This window comes from Cetorhinus maximus, chromosome 8, assembly GCF_964194155.1.
Source record: "Cetorhinus maximus chromosome 8, sCetMax3.hap1.1, whole genome shotgun sequence".
NCBI classification, from domain to species: Eukaryota; Metazoa; Chordata; class Chondrichthyes; order Lamniformes; family Cetorhinidae; genus Cetorhinus; species Cetorhinus maximus.
In genome coordinates, this window is record NC_135886.1 from 142481730 (window position 1) to 142499311 (window position 17582).

General features: G+C 44.5%; 1 protein-coding gene across 2 annotated transcripts in view; it reads left to right on the forward strand.

Moving 5' to 3' along the window:
* Window positions 1-17582, forward strand: part of mcf2a (MCF.2 cell line derived transforming sequence a) — a 196748-nt gene that overhangs the window by 18431 nt on the left and 160735 nt on the right. The window lies entirely within an intron of this gene.

A 17582-nucleotide genomic window follows, 5' to 3' on the forward strand; every position in this document is an offset into this window, starting at 1 on the left:
TTCTGGACACTTGCTCTCAGATGCAGAGAATTGTGTCTGTTCCCCTGACCACACTGTCCTCTACCACCACTGTATTCTTATTCACTCCCCCACTTGAATGGCTTCCTATACCACGGTGCCATGGTTAGTTTGCTCATCCCCCCTGCAGCCCCACTTTCGGTCCATATAGAGCCTGCTGGACAATTGCAAGGGCTGAGGCTCCTCCAATTCTACCTTCTCAATCCCCATTACTGCCTCACTGGCAGTCACACCCACCTGCCCCTGACCATGCACCATGGCAGCTGGTGGAACTTACATTCAATGAATAAATCTGCAATATAAAGCTCATCTCCGTAATAGTGACCATGAAACTGTCATCAATTGTCGTAAAAACCCATCTGGTTCACTAATGTCCTTTAGGGAAGGGAATCTTCTCCCCCCACCCCACCCCACCCCCACTAGGGCTATCTGTACCTTGCTCGTCCTGCTTTCTACCCTTAATTAGCACATTCCTTAGATAATATCACCACCTTCAACACCTCTTTGTCCTTTTGTCTATGACATCTTTTGGTTATCTCCACCTATCACTGGCCCTCTATCCAGCTCTACCTGTGCCACCCCCCCTTAAACCATCTTATATTTCACCTCTTTTCTATTTTTCCTTAGCTCTGTTGAAGAGTCATACGGACTCGAAACGTTAACTGTGTTCCTCTCCGCTGATGCTGTCAGACCTGCTGAGTTTTTCCAGGTATTTTTGTTTTTGTTTTGGATTTCCAGCCTCCACAGTTTTTTTGCTTTTAATCTGCTGTCCTTACCCGGTCTGGCCTACATGTGACCCCAGATCCACAGCAATGTGATTGACTCTTAACTGTCCTCTGAAATGGCCAATCAGCTCAAGGGCAATTAGGGGTGGGCAACAAGTGCTGGCCTTGCCAGTGACAGCATGAATGAATCAAAAAAAAACTTACCTTTGCCTTTTTATTGATACCCCTCCCTCCTTGTGTCCCTCACCCTTCCCCACCATAGGCCCTGTACTAAGGATGAGAAAGGGCCACGTGGTCTGTAAGATTCAGCTGTGGCTTGGTGAAAAAGTTTCCCCTTTTTTAGTTTCTCCTGCCAATTACTTTAAATCTGTGCCCTCTCTTCTCAATCCTTTCACAGCTTCTCCCTGTGTACTCTGTCTGGCAGAAAAGAACCTCATGTTAACACCCTCTTTGTAATTACTGCTAGTATTTATAATCCATTGATACCACCTCCTGTTCTGCACTCTTTAAATTTCTCCCACTGGGATCCATGTGTTCATAAGGAAATGGAAAGCCCACAGCAAGCAGGAGGGTCTACCAAGAGACTTTGAAACTGTTCTTGATGGAACCATAAGACCATAAGACATAGGAGCAGAAATTAGGCCATTCGGCCCATCGAGTCTGCTCCACCATTCAATCATGGCTGATAAGTTTCTCAACCCCATTCTCCCGCCTTCTCCTCGTAACCTTTGATCCCCTTGCCAATCAAGAACCTATCTACCTCGGTCTTAAATACACTCAATGACCTGGCCTCCACAGCCTTCTGTGGCAATGAATTCCATAGATTCACCACTCTCTGGCTAAAGAAGTTTCTCCTCATCTCTGTTCTAAAAGGTCTTCCCTTTACTCTGAGGCTGTGCCCTCGAGTCCTAGTCTCTCCTACTAATGGAAACATCTTCCCCACGTCCACTCTATCCAGGCCTTTCAGTATTCTGTAAGTTTCAATCAGATCCCCCCTCATCCTTCTAAACTCCATCGAGTATAGACCCAGAGTCTATATTCAATGGAGTTTAGAACAGTTGTTTCTTGCTGCTAATTAATTTAAATCTCAGTGTTAAATAGAAATCAAGTGGTCAACCAGCTTAAATCTTCGGGCCCAGCTGGCTGTAGACATCTTACCTCAGTTGGTGGAACTCTTGCTTCTGATTCTAAAAGGTTATAGGTTCAAGCTTTGCTCCAGGACCTGAGCATGTAACTGCTTCCTAAAGCTCCAGTACAGTGCCAAAGGATACTGGTTTATTCAACAATAACCCTGACTGCCTGTTCAGGGTGAAAGCAAAGGATTTTTAAAGCAAAGTTCCCCTGGTTAAATTTTCTTCTTTTATTCATTCATGGGCTGTGGGTGTATCTGGCAATGCTGACATTTATTGCCCATCCCTAATTGCCCTTGAGAAGGTGGTGGTGAGCTGCCTTCTTCAACCGCTGCAGTCCATGTGGTGTAGGTACACCCACAGTGCTGTTAGGAATTGAGCTCCAGGATTTTGACCCAGCGACAGTGATATATTTCCAAGTCAGGATGGTGAGTGGCTTGGAGGGGAACTTCCAGGTGGTGGTGTTGCCTTGTGGCTGCTGCCCTTGTCCTAGGTTGTGGGTTTGGGAGGTGCTGTGTAAGGAGCCTTGGTGAGCTGCTGCAGTACAACTCGTAGATGGTACACACTGCTGCTACTGTGCATTGGTCATGGAGGGAGTGACTATTTCAGGTGGCTGATGGGCCAATATTGTCCTGCAACCAACACCAGCAAGATCAACTGGCTGTTCATTCATCCCATTTGCTTTTTGTGGGATCTTGCTGTGTGCACATAAGCTGCCACATTCACCTATAGAATAATAGTGACTGATTGCACTGCTTAATGCTTCAGTCAAAAGGCTGAGCCTCTGACAATGCAGCAATCCCACAGTACATGGCATTGGGAGTGTCAATCTAGATTATATATTTGAGTAGCATTGAACCCACAACCTCTGACTCAGAAGGCAAGAATGCTATCAACTAAACCACATCTGGCACTTAACCTGCCCTTCCTTGGGTGGATATAATATACAAGAAAGTGTTTGAGGTGGGGTGTGGATTAAAATGTCAGGTGCTGCCCTTTGATAAAGAGATGTAACATGATTGTAGATTTGCTACTGATTGGACTGATATAACTACAGCAATAATATGCATTCATGTTGTAGAAATAGTTTTATAGTCTACTGCAACACTAAAATGAAGCTGTTTAATTCATGGAACACTGAGTTTCTAATAAGTCAAAGTGAAGCAGTCAACCTGATCCTGAAGTCAGTTCCTACTGCATACTCTGAAGGTCACCAGCCACATTTTTAAAACTGGTGTTGCCATCATTCAGTTCCATATATATTACATGCTTATTTTTGGAACTAATATTTGAAGTAGGGCTTGGATGTTTAATGGAAATTGGAAAGTAACAATATTATGATGGGATTTGCAACTGATTCCACTGTCTCAGAAAGTCCAATTTATATTGTTCTGTACTGAACCTGAGCTGTTTAAAAAGCGGAGGGATATCATAGCTCCTTGGTATTTTACCTCTCTCTATCTCTCTAATCTCCTCCAGCCCTACAAGCCTCCAACTTTGGCCTCTTGCACATCCCTGATTTCCATTGACCGTGTGCCTTCAGCTGTCTAAGTCCTAAGCTCTGGAAATCTCTCTCTAAACCTTTCTACCACTCCCTTCTTTAGGTTGCTTCTTAAAACCTACCTCTCTGACCATGTCACCTCTCCTGATATCACCTCCTATGGCGTGGTGACAGTTTCTTTTCTGATTATGCTGCTGATTACACTGCTGTGAAATACTTTGGGATGTTTTATTACATTAAAGCAGCTATATAAATGCAGGTTTAAATAATAAATAATGGAATACTCCCCACTTGCCTGGATGAGTGCAGCTCCAATAATACTCGAGAAGTTTGGCACCATCCAGGACAAAGCAGCCCGCTTGATTGGCGCCCCACCCACAAACATTCACTCCCTCCACCACCGACGCACAGTGGCAGCAGTGTGTACCATCTACAAGATGCACTACAGGAATTCATCAAGGTTCCTTAGACAGCAACTCCCAAACCCATGCCACTACCATTTAGAAGGACAAGAGCAGCAGACACATGGAATCACCACCACCTGGAAGTTCCCCTCCGAGCCACTCACCATCCTGACTTGGAAATATATCGCCATTCCTTCACTGGGTCAAAATCCTGAAACCCGCCCCTCCTACGGCACTGTGGGTGTACCTACACCACATGGACTGCAGCGGTTCAAGAAGGCAGCTCACCACCACCTTCTCAAGGGCAACGAGGGATGGGGAATAAATATTGACCTAGCAGCAGTATTGTTACGACTGGGACAGTTTATATAACCACAGGTCGTACCATTAGTAAAAATGTTTAATTCACACACCAAAGTGGCCTTTAATTTACCTTCATTACTGTTAGACCCAGAATAAAAGAGACTTTAACTAGGCTTCTTTCAATAAATTCAGAATGATTAACTTATTATAAAACAAAACTTATTTTTATAACAAGTTGCAAGAGGTGGTTAACACACTATTTGTAATCTGGAAGTGAAATTATCCCTTTTAAAATGCCCCAGTGTGCATGTGCCTGTGCGTATACACACACGCCCAGCGTGCATGTGCGTATACACACACGCCCATACACACATAAATAAACGGGCTGGGATTTTCCATGCTGCTGGTGTCAGGCGTGTTCGGTGGGATAAGCAGACAATATGGCGAGAATGCCAAAAATCGGTTTCACGATGTTGAGAAACCAGTTTGCCATCGTCCGCTCAGCCCGTCGATGGTGAGCTACATTCCCCACCATCAGATGACGGGAACCTCATTGTAATACATCAGCATATTATTATAAGGCCAGTCTACCGGACTCTTTCCCCCCCCCTCCCCCGACCCTTGCTGGATCGTCCACCCATGTTGGCAGGAAAACACGCCAACACATTTCACGACAGCGTATATGAGGCGTGCACCTGGTGAGCTGCACTTCGCTCGAAACTTCGAGGTTTATTTGCCTACCTCGCCTCGGGCAGCACTCGCAGTCACCAGCGCCAGGCTTCACAGGCAGCACCACATCACTTTTAGGGGGGCTCATGGGCAGGGATCAGCCATATGTGGGTGGCTTTTCAATGGCTGCAGGGCTAGGGCTTGCCTGGGGAAGGGGGAGAAGTGGCCTCAGGCAAGGGAAGAGGCTGCAGGGCGAGGGCTGTACTGGGGAAGGGGGGTAACCCAGGGTGTGTGTGTGGGGGGCACATGTTGACCTGTGCAAGTGGCCTCAAGATGGTGAGGGCTGAGGAGGCAGTATCCAGAGGAGATGAGGCCAGATGGACATGGGAGGGTGTGTGTGAGAGAGTGAATGGTGATGTCCCTTGAGCTGGCAGTGAGTGAGATGCCAGTGAATGTGAGATGACCTTTAATGTGTGAGTTTAGAGTGATCAGACGGTTGCCTTACCCTGGCTGCATTCATCCTCTATCTGCATTGGATGGCCAGCTTCTTCTGTGCAACATTGGCACTGACCACCAGTGCCATCGTCTACCAAACCGGAGTGGTGATGTAGCTGCCCCTCCTGTGGCCAGAGCAGGGTAGAGGATATCACAGCAGGGCCTCCACGGCGTCCAAAAGGTGCTCGAGGGCTGCAGTCTTCTTGACGTTTGGGACCTTGTCTTCTTTGCTGCAGTCCTGGGTTGGAAGCACCGAGTGCGGCTGTAATTTAAACATGGTGCCTGGTGTGATGAAGTGGCAAAGTAATGGCGTGGCAGGCGAATCGGAGCCCGCCCACCATCGAAATGGCGTGTATCCCGGGAACGCATAATTAATGCAGCAGGTTTGGGACGATGCGGTGTGAAAATCCGCCATTGCGGCTGGTGGGTAAAACGTCGTTTTACCCACCCGTTACCGCACTTAGTACAAACCTGGGATGGTTGCAGCCAGGGTCTCTGCAGAGATGGGCGTTGAAGGGAAAGCTTTATAAAAAGGAAGAAGTTCACAGGATTTTAGCACTGTCGATCTGGTACTCCCTCTTGCGAGGACGGGTCAGGTGTCCCAGCAGATGCCTGGAGGTTCTCACCGGCGGAGCTTCAGCATGGAGGAAAATAGAGCCAAATCAGTCCTTCTCATCTCAACCTCTCCTGTTTTCAAATACAGACAAGTTCCCCTGAGATGGGGATTCCTAGCTGGATACTGATAACCACACTGTATTTCAAGTAAGGCAAGGAGAGTGCGAGCTGGGCAGCTTTTCCACTTCTCAGTTCATTCCCAACTGAGTTCAAAACAACAAATTCATAACAAAAAACTCCTCAATCAGGTGATCTCCAGTAAATCACCAGGCCTTTGCCTTTGAAACTGTTTTTTTCCCCCATCAATTAAAGTGATTCCGTTTCTAATAAGCAAACAGCTCTCCTCCCCAATTGCCATGCTGACCATTTAGCTAACATCATGTGATTCCTTGGAAAAGGTACGCTTGCGCCAGTCCAAAATGAATTTATGACCTTTTTTTAAAAAAAAATCCAGGCCAGCTTCCAAGTGTCCAAATAATTCAATGTTCTCCCATATTTTAAAAGGAAATCTAGTTCTTGTAGATATGGCTCTTATCATATGAGAATGAATAAAAAAAGTTAATGCTATTGGTTAAAATTCACAGAGTATGCACTAAGTTATTGGGCTTTACGCTCAACCAAAGATTGATGTGCTGAAAATTGTAGTAGGGATTAAACACTCCTCAGTGTAGTTAAAAATTTATATTTTAAAATATTTCTATTACTGGAAAAACTGAGTTAAATTTTTTTACATCTTCAACTTTCACACAATTTGAAGATGTAAAAGCTTTTAGACACGTCAGTGGGTTATGCAATTATATGTTCCACACTTTTAAAAAAGAAATATAAAAAGGGGGGAAAAAAACCCAGCAAGCCTTGCATTTATATAGCACCTTTCATGACCACAGGGCGTCCCAAAGCATGTCACAGCCAATAGAGTACAGTGCAGTGAAGAGGAAGAAAGCCAATCGATGCCTGCTGTTATTTTGCTGACCTCTTATTGACCAAAGGAACAATTAAACCTGCAGCCTTAAAGGGACAGAGCAATGAACTGGTGCTCCATGTAAAATAATCTCTGATTTATCCCTGAGCATCGTCACAGGAGACCCGCTAGCGTCACATGTTGAAAAATGCAGTAAATCATTTAAAAAAAAAACAGTCGTGCTATTTGCCCTCAATGGGCTATTTTGTGAGAGTACCTAACAGATCATGTCCCAGACTCCTCCATCACCATCCCTTGGTATGTCCTGTCCCACCAGCAGGACAGACCCAACAGAGGTGGCGGCACAGTGTTATACAGTCAATGGGGAGTTGCCCTGGGAGTCCTCAACATTAACTCCAGACTCCGTGAAGCCTCATGGCATCAGGTCAAACATGGGCAAGGAAACCTCTTGCTGATTACCACATACCACCCTCCCTCAGCTGATGAATCAGTGCTCCTCCATGTTGAACATCACTTGGGGGAAGCACTGAGGGTGGGAAGGACACAGAATGTACTCTGGGTGGTGGACTTCAATGTTCATCACCAAGAGTGGCTCGGTAGCACCACTACTGACCGAGCTGGCTGAGTCCTAAAGGACATAACTGCTAGACTGGGTCTGCGGCAGGTAGTGAGGGAACCAACAAGAGGGAAAAACATACTTGACCTCATCCTCACCAACCTGCCTGCCGCAGATGCATCTGCCCATGACAGTAACAGTAGGAGTGACCACCGCACAGTCCTTGTGGAGATGAAGTCCCATCTTCACATTGAGGATACCCTCCATCGTGTTGTGTGGCACAACCACCGTGCTAAATGGGATAGATTACGAACAGATCTAGCAACTCAAGACTGGGCATCCATGAGATGCTGTGGGCCATCAGCAGCAGCAGAATTATACTTGAACACAATCTGTAACCTCATGGCCCAGCATATCTCCCACTCTACCATTACCATCAAGCCAGGGGATCAACACTGGTTCAATGAAGAGTGCAGGAGGGCATGCCAGGAGCAGCACCAGGCATACCCAAAAATGAGATGTCAACCTGGTGAAGCTATAACACAGGACTACTTGCATGCCAAACAGCATAAGCAGCAAGTGATAGACAGAGTTAAGCGATCCCACAACCAACGGATCAGACCTAAGCTCTGCAGTCCTGTCACACCCAGTTGTGAATGATGGTGGACAGTTAAACAACTCGCTGGAGGAGGAGGATCCACAAATATCCCCATCCTGAATGATGGAGGAGCCCAGCACATCAGTGTAAAAGATAAGGCTGAAGCATGTGCAATAATCTTCAACCAAAAGTGCCAACTGGATGATCCATTTCAGCCTCCTCTGGATGTCCCCAGCATCATAGATGCCAGTTTTCAGCCAATTCTATTCACTCCATGTGATATCAAGAAACAGCTGAAAGCACTATATAGAGCAAAGGCTGTGGGCCCTGACAATATTCCAGCAATAGTACTGAAGACTTGTGCTCCAGAACTTGCCGTGCCCCTAGCCAAGCTGTTCCAGTACAGCTACATCACTGGCATCTACCCAGCTACGTGGAAAATTGCCCACGTATGTCCTGTACACAAAAAGCAGGACAACCCAACCCGGCTAATTACTGCCCCATCAGTCTACTCTCGATCATCAGTAAAGTGATGGAAGGTGTCATCAACATTGTTATCACGAGGCACTTACTTAGCAATAACCTGATTGCTGATGCTCAGTTTTGGTTCCACCTGGGCCACTCAGCTCCTGACCTCATTACAGCCTTAGACGAAAGAGCGGAACTCCAGAGGTGAGATGAGAGTGACTGTCTTTGACATCAAGGCAACATTTGATCGAGTGTGGCGTCAAGGAGTCCTAGAAAAATTGAAGCCAATGAGAATTGGGGAAAACTCTCCATTGGCTGGAGTGATACCCAGCACAAAGGAAGATGGTTGTGGTTGTTGGAGGTCAACCACCTCAGTCCCGGGACATCACTGCAGGAGTTCCTCAGGGTAGTGTCCTGGGCCCAACCATCTTCAGCTGCTTCATCAATTACCTTCCCTCCATCATAAGGTCAGAAATGGGGACATTTGCCGATGATTGTTCAGTAGCATTAGTGACTGGTCAGATACTGAAGCAGCCTGTGCCTGCATACAACAAGCTCTGGCTTGGACTAATAGTTGCCAAATAACATTTCTGTCACATAAGCCCCAAGCTATCAGGTGAACAGGAGTCTGTTCATTTTCCAGTTGGTCATGAGGAAGAGAGAATCTAACCATCTCCCCTTGACATTCACTGGCACTACCTTCACTGAATCTCCCCCTGTCACATCCTGGGGGTTATCAATGACCAGACGCTTAACTGGACCAGCCATATAAATATAAAGAAGAGCAGTTCAGAGGCTGGGAATTATGTTGAATAACTCACCTCCTAATTCCTCCTGGCAATAGTCAGGAGTGTGATGGAATACTCTCCATTTGTCTGGATGACTGCGGCTCCAACAACACTCAAGAAGCTCAACAACTTCCAGGATAAAGCTGGATTGGCATCCTATCCACCACCTTAAAATTTCACTCCCTCCACCACCGGCGCTCAGTGGCAGCTGTGTGCACCATCTAAAAGATGACACTCCAACTCCCCAAACCTCTTTCGACAGCACCTCCCAAACATGCGATTTCTACCACCTAGAAGCGTAAGGCCAGCAGTCACACAGGAACCTGCAAGTTCCTCTCCAAGTCACAAACATCCTGATTTGGAAAATGTTTTGCCATTCTTTCACTGCTGCTGGGTCAAGAATCTGGAACTCCAGCACTGTGGTGTACCTACACCACAAGGACCACAGCAGTTCAAGAAGGTGGCTCATCACTGCCTTCTCAGGGACAGTTAGAGATCAGCTGTCATTGCTTGCTTTCCAGTAACTCCCACATCCCATGAATGAATTAAAAAAGAATGAGATAGTTATCTTGTGCTATTTATGCACTGGGTGTACATTGCGTCTGCTGTTTAACTTTGGGGATGGATTCTGTGGATCTTGAGCTAAACAAATGATTCCTGTAATTAAAACCTGTTGGTTTTTCAACTGAGCAATAACTGGAGGCATGACCACAATTCTCATATTGATGGTGAAATTTGATTTCAATAAAAAATCTGGAATTAAACGTTTGATGACGACCATGAAACCATTGTCAATTGTTGTAAAAACCCATCTGGTTCACTAATGCCCTTTAGAGAAGGAAATCTGCCGTCCTTACCTGGTCTGGCCTACATGTGACTCCCACAGACCTGCAGCAATGGGGTTGACTCTTAAATCCCCTCTGGAATGGCCTAGCAAACCATTCACTTCTCAAGGGCAATTAGGGATGGGCAATAAATGCTGGCCCAGCCAGCGATACCCACATCCCATGAACGAATAAAAAAAAAACTGCATATAATCTATAACTTAGCGAGTGAACAGAATATAAGTATTAACGAGGCTCTCTGAGTTGCAGGGGTTAAATTTGACTGGAGCAATGAGGTGGCCACAGTTTTGATGTTGATGCCTCATCTGCAGAGGGGATGTGCCTAAACTGGGGTCCTGAAGCAGCTTGTTGGATTGAGGCCAACCAGCCATCTAGGACTGCACAGGAATGGCCAAGAATTAAAGAGTAATTTCCAACTTTGAGCAACTCCAGAGGAAATAATCCTGGCTTATTTATAAAGAAATTCTTTGAGAACTTCTGATTTTCTTTTCAGTTGTAACAGTATTAGAGATGGGGCCGTGGGGGAAGCTGGTGTTGGGGGGAGACGAAAGGCTGTTTAACTGACAGGCAAGGATCATCCAACTGGGTGAACAGGAGTCTGTTCATTTCCCGATTGGTTGTGAGGAAGAGGAACTTTGCGATTATGGATGTGTCGGGTGACCGATAGTGGGAGAGGGGGTGGGGCAGTTGGCAGTGAGAGGTCATGGAATGAAACCCGCAGTTTTCAAGTTCGTGCGCAGGCTACGCGCAAGTTAACCCCTTTAAGTTAGAGTGCACGCATGGCCACACAAAAAAATTTCAAGATTCCACACACTTAAACAAATCGGCTAGGCACCACAAAATAAAATTCCAGGGTTTGTTGGAGGGAGTGATCTTGATGGTTGTGTATTGTATTAACTCATTCCTAACGAACCATGGCAAAATCTCTTCAGCATCATCACCTGTACAGCCGATTGCAACCTGATTCTACATTTCACTCGGCTTGGCAGTGTTCTCATTCCTAATCAGGCCTGTGCTCGAGATCGCTAGTGAAATTTGAAGCCAGGCTGATGGATGGGTATCTATTGAGAAGAGGGACTAGAGGCCCTACAGCTAAGAAATGGGTGGTCTTGCTTATACCTCAAGTAGTTCCACAAGATAATAACGTTCAAAGGCGTTTATTGGCTTTCATGCAAAGTTAGCGTTGAAATGATAACTATTATTACTGATCCATATATGTATATGGATTGTATACAATATGTATTGTATATAATACATATACAATGATAACTGTTACTTCCCACTGTGGTTGAAGAAGCTTGGGTTGTCCTCCTTGGAACAAAGGAGACTGAAAGGAGATCTAATAGATGTGTGCAAGATAATGGCAGGTTTAGATAAGGCAGACAAAGAAAAGCTGATTCCATTAGCTGATGGTACATGGACTAGGGGACACAGATTTAAGGCTTTGGGCAAGAGCTGTGTCTGCAGAACCAAAGTTCCTTTAGTTCATCCGGAGAAAGCAATAACAATAACAACCAAGGAAAATCCAGGAAGTGGAAGAGCCACAGAAAAAAACAAATAACCTCCTTAGGAGAAGTTAACGATACAGAAAATAATTACTGGAGCATTAAATTAGAAGTTGATGGTCACCCCACAGAGTTGAAGCTAGCCACTGGCGCAAGTGTTTCAGTATCACCGTATGAAGTAAAATTGCTTAAAAATATCACCTTACAGCCATATTCCATCCAGTTGCAGGGTCCAGGAGGGGCAATATTAAAAGTAATAAACCAAACACTTGACAAGGTTAAGATACCAGGATAAAGAAGTTATTGAACCCCTGTATGTTTTGCAGAACGAGGAATCATCGTTACTGAGTGGAAAAACATGCTTGCAGTCAAGGCTGATTTACAGGGATGATAAAATTGGTGCTGAGCAGTCCAGTAACATTTCCAGAAATAAATTTCCATCCTTTATTTTCGGGCTTAGGAAAGCTGAAAACAGACTCTCACATTATCCTGCGGGCGGATGCTAATCCTAACGCTAAGCCTAACGCTTGAATTAGAATCTACGTGGACTTGACTCAGTTAAATAAATCAGTGGAGCATGAGAACTACCCAGTGGCATCAGTCTTGCCAAATTAACAAAAAACAGCCTCTTCATAAAATTGGACGCTAATAGTGGCTTTTGGCTCTGGTCCCTGGACAAAGAATCCAGATTGTTAATGACTTTTATCACCCCATTTGGTCATTATTGCTTTAAAAGGTTGCCATCCAGAATTGCTTCTGCGCCTGAGACATTCCAAAGAATGATGTCTCAGACTCCCGAAGGCTTGGAAGGAGTAATATGCGATATGGGCGACATTCTCGTGCACGGTTCATCAAGGGAAGAGCAGGACCATAGAGTGAGAGCTCTCCTCAAGGTCCTACAACAAGCAGGTTTGACATTAAAGGATAACTGTGAATTTGCAAAGCACATGAAGAAATTTTTAGGACAAATAGTGCAGGCTTCGGGAATTACGTCAGATCCACAGAAAACCAAGGTCATTAGAAAGTTCCCGCAGCCTAAAATCACCACAGAATTACAAAGGTTCCTAGGGATGGTCAGCCAAGTAGACACATTCCTCCCAAACTTGGCAGAAATCAATGAACCATTACGACAGTTGTTGAGACAAGGTCAACAGTGGTGCTGGAATGTGCACTAGCAAAATGCTTTTGACAACATGAACTATTTCCTAATTTCAGCAGAAATTCTAGTGCACTATAATCCAGAGTTGCCAACAAATATGGCAGCAGATGCATCATCTACAGGCTTGGACGCAGTGCTGTTTCAAGGTCAAAAAGATGAACAAAGAAGACCCGTTTATTATGCCTCAAGATCTCTCTCAGACACAGAGAAGAGGTGTGCAACCAATGGGAAAGAAGCATCAGCAACCACATGGGCCTGCGAGAAGTTCTCTGATTATGTCATGGGGTTAAGGTTTTAAATTGAAACTGACCACAAACCTTTGGTTACTCTTCTTAACCTAAAAGAAATTGCAAAAATGCTACCTAGAATTCAACATTTTAGACTAAAACTCATGAGATATGATTCAGCTACTGAGTACGTTCAAGGCAAATTACAGACAACAGCAGGTACTTTATCCAGAATACCAGTGGAAGGAGCCAAACTGAAAGATTTTAATTTTATTGAGGAAGTGACTCCAGACCCACAGCAATGTGGTCGACTCTTAAATGCCCTCTAAACAAGGGGAATTAGGGCAATAGATGCTGGCCAAGCCAGCGATGCCTACATCTCATGAATGAATAAAAAATATATATACTTCTGTCATGACTAAATACTTAACCAGCCACTGAGAGGAGATTACAAGAAATTAAACAAGCACAACAGGATGAAGCGTACATCAAAATAAAAGACTATTGCCAGGACGGACGGCTGGATTATACTTCTAACAATGCAGTACTTTGCCAGTACAAAACTCCCAATACCTGATGATTTCTTAGCTTTTAATGATGAACCAGTCAACCCTGAAATGCTGCAGTTCGACATTCACCAGAAAAATACATCACAGCCACTTGGGAATAGCAAAGTGCTGGGCACGAGCCCAGCTATCAGTCTGGTGCCTGAGCATCAGTCACTCCATTGAAGGGTTAATCACGAATTGCCTTGGGTGCAGTAAATAACCAACAGCAGAGTGAATCACTGGCAGAGTGAACTTCCACTTTTCCTTCGAGACCATGACAGTGCCTGGGAATGGATTTATTTGAGTTCAATGGGGAGGTTTCCATCATCACCATTAACTACTACTCCACATGGCTTGAAGTGAATAGACTGCACAGCACCACACCAGAGGCAGTCATTACATCACTAATCAGCATCATCGCGACACATGGCATCACAGACGTTGTGGTGTCAGACGATGGCCCTTAGTTTGCTAAGGAGCTGTTCCATTACTTCGTGCAGGATTATGATTTTGTGCATGTGACTAGTTCACCTGGATATCCTCAGTCAAATGGAGAAGCAGCAAGAGGAGTTCAAACAATCAAAGAAATGATGAAAAAGAACAAAGATATTAACTTAGCCCTTCTTACCGACAGAACCTTACCTCTAAAAGAACAAATTCTCGCCATCAGAACTATGGATGGAAAGATGGCTGCGAACAGAACTTCCTGCTCTACAACAAACACTACAACCTAACATTACCTCAGGGAGATAGGGAGAAAGTTAGGAAACATGAGGAGCAACAAAGAGACGGTCAAATTCGTGGTTTCAACTTCAGACACAGAGCACGAGACTTGAAAGTGCTACAGCCCGGGGAGAGAGTGTGGATACGAGCTAAGCTGAAAGAAGGCATTGTAATAACCAAAATCTTATAGAATTGAGATGAACCAGGGAAATATCAGAAGGAACCGAAGAGCCTCGATATCATTGGGAAGGAAACCAATGGAACCTTGGACAGACTACTTAGATCCAGATGGAGACAAGGAACCAGAAACTCTACAGGTGAAAGACACTCCTATTGCACAGTGAGAGAGTGCAGTTCATCCTCGACCTCGAAATGAAATCAGGGCCAGATCAGGGTGATTGGTCAAAACTAGAGACGAGCCCTGTGAAGTCTAACGTTTTGGGGGGAGATGTAGGAGGATGTATATATTTGGGATAAAGACTTGGGGGAGATGTAGTGTAAAGGATTAACATCAGGAGCACTTGAAACTGATGTAGCTACTGATGTAACTGTGATTTTTCTATGTTTCCAAAGCGAGAGTACGGCGTTGAGATAGAGGATCAGCCATGATCACATTGAATGTAGGAGCAGGCTCGAGGGGCTGGATGACCTACTTCTGCTCCTATTTTCTATGTTTCTATGATGCAATGCCACATGACTAAGAGACTGAGATCTGGTGGGAAGCAGGAGGAGAACCTCATGTAGCACACTGAGATATATATAGATCTGTAAATAAACAAGAATGCTTTTTACGAATAACTATCTATGGTGGCATTCTTAAGATAACAGGCAAACATCTATACCCCAAACACAAAATGAAACACTGTACAATGAAAACTATTATTAATGCTGCTTGCACATATATACTCAGGGTCACACTTAGGCTGCAAAACTGAAAATTTCAAAAAGGGAAGGAGACAGAAAGCAGGAAACTATAGGCCAGTTACCTAACATCTGTCATAGGGAAAATGTTAGAAACTATTATTAAAGAAGTGTTGGCAGGGCACCTAGAAAAATTCAAGACAATCAGGCAGAGTCAACATGGCTTTGTGATAGGGAAATCATGTTTAACCAATTTATTGGAGTCTTATGTGCTGTGGATAAAGGGGAATCAGTGGGTGTGTACTCTACTTAGATTCTCAGAAGGCATTTGATAAAGTGCCATATCAAAAGTTATTGCAAAAAATAAAAGCTCATGGTGTAGGAGGTAACATATTGGTATGGATAGAAGATTGGCTAGGTAAGAGGAAGCAGAGAGTTGGCATGAATGAGTCTTTTTCTGGTTGGCAGGATGTGATGAGTGGTGTGCCACAGGGATCAGTGCTGGAGCCTCAGCTTTTCACAATTTATATAAATGACCTGGATGAAGGGACCGAAGGAATGGCTGATGACACAAAGATAGGTAGGAAAGTAAATTGTGAAGAGAATGTAAGGAGGCTACAAAGTGACATAGATAGGCTAAGTGAGTGGGCAAAGATCTGGCAAATGGAATATAATGTGGGCAAATGTGAAATTTTTCATTTTGGCAGGAAGAATAAAAAAGAAGCTTATTATCTAAATGGTGAGAGATTGCAGAGCTCTGAGATTCAGAGGGATCTGGGTGTCCTAGTGCACAAATCACAGAAGGTTAGTGTGCAGGTACAGCAGGTAACTAGAAAAGCGAATGGAATGTTCTAATTTATTGTGAGGGGAATTGATTACAAAAGTAAGCATGTTATGCTTCAGTTGTACAGGGCATTGGTGAGACTACATCTGGAGTATTGTGTACTGCATTGGTCTCCTTATTTAAGGAAAGATCTAAATGCGCTGGAAGCAGTTCAGAGAAGGTTCACTAGATTAATACTAGGAATAGGTGGGTTGTCTTATGAGGAAAGGTTGGGCAGGTTAGGCTTGTACCCACTGGAATTTAGAAGAGTAAGAAGTGACTTAATTGAAACTTTTAAGATCCTGAAGGAGTCTTGACAGGGTGAATGTGGAGAGGATGTTTCCTCTTGTGAAAGAATCTAGAACTAGAGGTCACTGTTTAAAAATAAGGGGTCGTTTATTTAAGACAGAGATGAGGAGAAACATTTTCTCCGAGGGGTGTAGTCTTTGGAACTTCCTCAAAAGGCTTCAGAAGCAGAGCTTTTGAAAAATTTTAAGGCAACTCTAGATAGATTCTTGATTAACGAGGGGGTGAAAGGTTATCGGGAGTAGGCAGGAATGTGGGGTTGAGGTTACATTCAGATTAGCCATGATCTTACTGAATGGCGGCGCAGGCTCGAGGGGCCAAGTGGCCACTTATGTTCCTAATTCATATGTTCAGATGTAAATTTTACCACGTCACAGGTTTTGAATCTGACGGGAGTGGTTGGCCAGACTGAAGGATCAATTCTAACCTTTCCCCTCCAACTTTCAGTCTATCCAAAACAAAATCTGCAGCTTTCAAAGTAGCTGGACTTGCAGTTTAAGGACGAATAACTCCCCAGTTTTCCTGACCTATGTCTTTTCAATGGGTCATGCTTACAAACTTTGTTTCTCTGTGAAATCTCTCTGAATCAGCAGAGACTGACCTTGTTTCTTCTATGCCTGTGCCATGACTTTTTTAAGTTAAAGTTGTCTGACCTAAACGCCATATAATTAAAAAAGGTAATAGCTAAAAGCAAAAAAAATTAACCATTTCCTTACACCACAGATTCCAACTTCTTCCTCTGTGGAAGTAGAAAGGAATTTAATGTCACTGATGTAAGGCATTGTGCCAAGGGTAGTGGCGCAGGGGAGATGGGTAAATCCATTTCAGAATATTTAATCGTAGGTGCTGGTCGGTGTGGATGAATTTATCTTGCTCTGGGTTTTATGTTCTCATATTTCCAACAATGTACTGCTGCCTTTGCAGATTAGGCCTGACCTCCCACCTTCCACCATCCATAAGCTTCAGCTCATTCATATCTCTGCTGCCCGTACCAAACTCACTCCTTTTTGCACATCATCATTGTGCTCACTGACCTATTCTGGCTTGCCGTCCGTCAACACTTCAAATCTGAAATTCCCTGCTGCGCAATCATTTCCCTCCAGGCCTTCACCGTCCCTCACTAAGCCTATAACCTATGTTAGACGCATTTTTGATTGACAAGGAAATCAAGGGTTTGGGAGACAGGCAGGAAAGTTGAGTTAAGGCCGCATTAGGCCAGCCATTATCTTATTGACTGGCAGAGCAGGCTGGAGCGGCCAAATAGGAACGTGGGAACAAAGGAGCAGGAGTAGGCCATTCAGCCCATCGGGCCTACTCTGTCATTCCGTACAATCATAACTGATCGTCCACTTCAGTGTCCTTTTCCCACACTATCCCCATATCCTCTTATGTC